Source organism: Topomyia yanbarensis, chromosome 2, assembly GCF_030247195.1.
Source record: "Topomyia yanbarensis strain Yona2022 chromosome 2, ASM3024719v1, whole genome shotgun sequence".
NCBI lineage: Eukaryota > Metazoa > Arthropoda > Insecta > Diptera > Culicidae > Topomyia > Topomyia yanbarensis.
In genome coordinates this window covers 251,759,869-251,763,098 of record NC_080671.1, presented here as the reverse complement: position 1 = coordinate 251,763,098, position 3,230 = coordinate 251,759,869, and positions in this window count along the sequence as shown.

Sequence of the window (3,230 nt, the reverse complement as noted above, 5' to 3'; positions counted from 1 at the left end):
TTAAAGAATGCTACGCCACCATCCTCAGCAAACATCTATACTCACTTGCCTTCTGACGAGGGCGAGGCTGGTAACCTACAAGAGGGAACACCTACTAGGGTGCCTAGAATTTATAGAAAGAGGAGGAACATTTCCTCTCGTAAAGTTCCTTGTAAAGGCCAGAAGGTGTCCCTTGACAGGGCTCCGAAAGTGACATCTATTGGAAGTGTTGCAACCAAACCGAAGCAATTAGCTCCTGATCTCGGAAGATTAAGCTCAGAGAAGGAGTTCCCAGCACTTCCAGGAACATCAAAAATCCCAAGTGTTCCTTTGTTTCAGTTCGAGAGTAATCACAGCACTGGAATTATAAAACTCTCGGACATAGTGGACTGGATAATAAAAACTTTCAATATTACTGATCCTATTAAAAGTCTTATGTTAGCTTTTCTCCCTACAGTGAGAACATTTTTGAAGCAGTTGACTGCTAAATGGCCCCTCCTCTCAGCGATTGTATCCTTCGATGGCTAACTCATCGAACGAGGTCACGGATTTGATCACTGTTCTACAGTGGAATTGCAGAAGTATCATCCCGAAAATCGATTCCTTCAAAATTTTAATAAATAATTTGAGTTGCGATGCATTTGCATTATGTGAAACTTGGTTAACTTCCAACGTAGATCTCAACTTTCACGACTTTAATATTATTCGCCTGGATCGAGACACCCCCTATGGAGGAGTGCTTTTGGGGATCAAAAAGTGCTATTCCTTCTACAGAATTAACCTTCCCTCGATAACAGGTATTGAAGTTGTCGCTTGTCAAGTAACAACCAAAGGCAAAGATCTTTGCATAGCTTCCATATATTTTTTCCCCCCAACACCGCGATTGGGCATCGCCGGCTACATGACATCTTAGAATCCCTGCCAGCACCGCGACTAGTTTTAGGAGACTTTAACTCTCACGGTACAGCATGGGGTTGCCTCTATGATGATAACCGGTCTTCCTTAATTCAGGATCTTTGCGATAACTTCAATTTGACAATTTTAAACACGGGTGAAATGACACGGATTCCTGCTCCTCCAGCGCGCCCGAGCGCCTTAGACTTGTCCCTTTGCTCAACATCGCTGCGGTTAAGTTGCACGTGGAAGGTAATTCCTGATCCTCACGGCAGCGACCATCTGCCGATTGTAGTCTCAATCAATAACGGTTCAAGGCCATTGAAATCAATCAATATTTCGTATGACCTCACACGAAATATCGATTGGAAGAGCTATGCTGCCGCGATATCCGACAACATCGAATCTACCCAAGAACTTCCTCCGGAGGAAGAGTACAGCTTTTTGGCTGGCTTGATTCTCGACAGCGCGAATCAAGCTCAGACTAAGCCAGTACCCGGCGCGAACATACAAAAACGCTCTCCTAATCCGTGGTGGGACAAAGAGTGCTCAGACGTGTACGCGGAGAAGGCCGCCGCGTATAAGATAGTGGTATCTGCGCTTGTGGCGACGGCTACCACGACATCGAGCACATTGTCTGGGCGTGCACCGAGTACAGTTCCGCCAGGTCTCGGCTAATGGATACCCTGCGGGCCCGAGGAAGACCAACCAACGTCCCGGTTCGAGATGTGCTGGCAAGCCGCGATGTCCTCTATATGTCCCTTATATACACCTTTGTGAAAACCATCAATATACAAGTCTAACTGCCCCTTCTTATTTTCCTTATCATTCTCAGAACCCTCTTCCACCTGTATCAAAGCATCTGTATCGAATGAGCCAACAAACACGGGACCTACGGCACGAACATAACAGGCTTAACTCGAAATGTAGCCGATCCACATCTGAGCCGTACTACGAAATCGTTTGGAAAAACCCCTGCCATCTTGAGGAGGACCACCCGGCGTCCCAGTACATGATGATTCCCCTGATGAAGGCCACCCGAGTTTGTAATCCATCCGTTGATCTCACGATGCCTGAAACTGAAATAATTTTCTCTCCCTGCCATCTTTGTCTACCTACCCAGAAGTAACACCCCTGCCCCCCCCCCCCCTAATATCATCACGAAGCATTTAGCTCTTCTTGTCTCTTCTAGTTTTAACTATTATATTATATAATCTCGTTGAAAATGCCCAACTCTACTACCCACAAAAATAACTATAATTACGAATCTTTACAAAATTCAATCATGCCCTCTAGTTATTCCTACTTTTAAGATAGTCGTAAAAAATTGTCCCCCTTAGTTAAACATCATTTGCTCCAATAATCTCACTGATAAAAATGTCAAACCATATTGCCACAAAAACTAAATCTTACGAAAATAATATTATCCCCTTGTGTAGATATATAAGATAGCTATAAAATTGCATTAGTTTCATTTAAAAAAATCAATATGTAATCCCCTAGTTTTAGGCAATTTAAAATGTAAAACAAAACAAAATTGGCACCTTTAAGCTAACGCAACGTGCCTTATCAAATAAACGATTTGAATAAAAAAAGGCAAAAATGTGCAAAATCCAAAAAAGTGAATCTTCGTCAAATTTTTTTCGTGTTTGCATGAAATCTCGACGTTTTATGCACCTTGAATACATTTAGCATCAAAAATAAAAATTCTATTTTTAATTTTTCCTATAGTTTTTATGAGAAATTTCTGTGTGGCCGCACTCTGAAACCCGTAATTCCGGAACCAGAATTCCGATCGATCCAAAATTCAATAGCAGCCGATGGGAAGGTTGCACCTTTCATTTGAGACTAAGTTTGGGCAAATCGGTCCAGCCATCTCTGAGAAAAATGAGTGACATTATTTGACACATACACACATACATACACACACACATACACACACATACACACACATACACACATACATACACACACATACAGACTTTTTCCGATCTCGACGAACTGAGTCGAATGGGATATGACACTCGGCCCTCCGGGCCGGGATTAGGTTGACGTTTTTCAGAGTGATTGCATAACCTTTCTATATGAGAAAGGCAAAAATGTGCAAAATCCAAAAAAGTGAATCTTCGTCAAATTTTTTTCGTATTTGCATCAAATCTCGACGTTTTATGCACCTTGAATACATTTAGCATCAAAAATAAAAATTCTATTTTTAATTTTTCCTATAGTTTTTATGAGAAATTTCTGTGTGGCCGCACTCTGAAACCCGTAATTCCGGAACCAGAATTCCGATCGATCCAAAATTCAATAGCAGCCGATGGGAAGGTTGCACCTTTCATTTGAGACTAAGTTTGGGC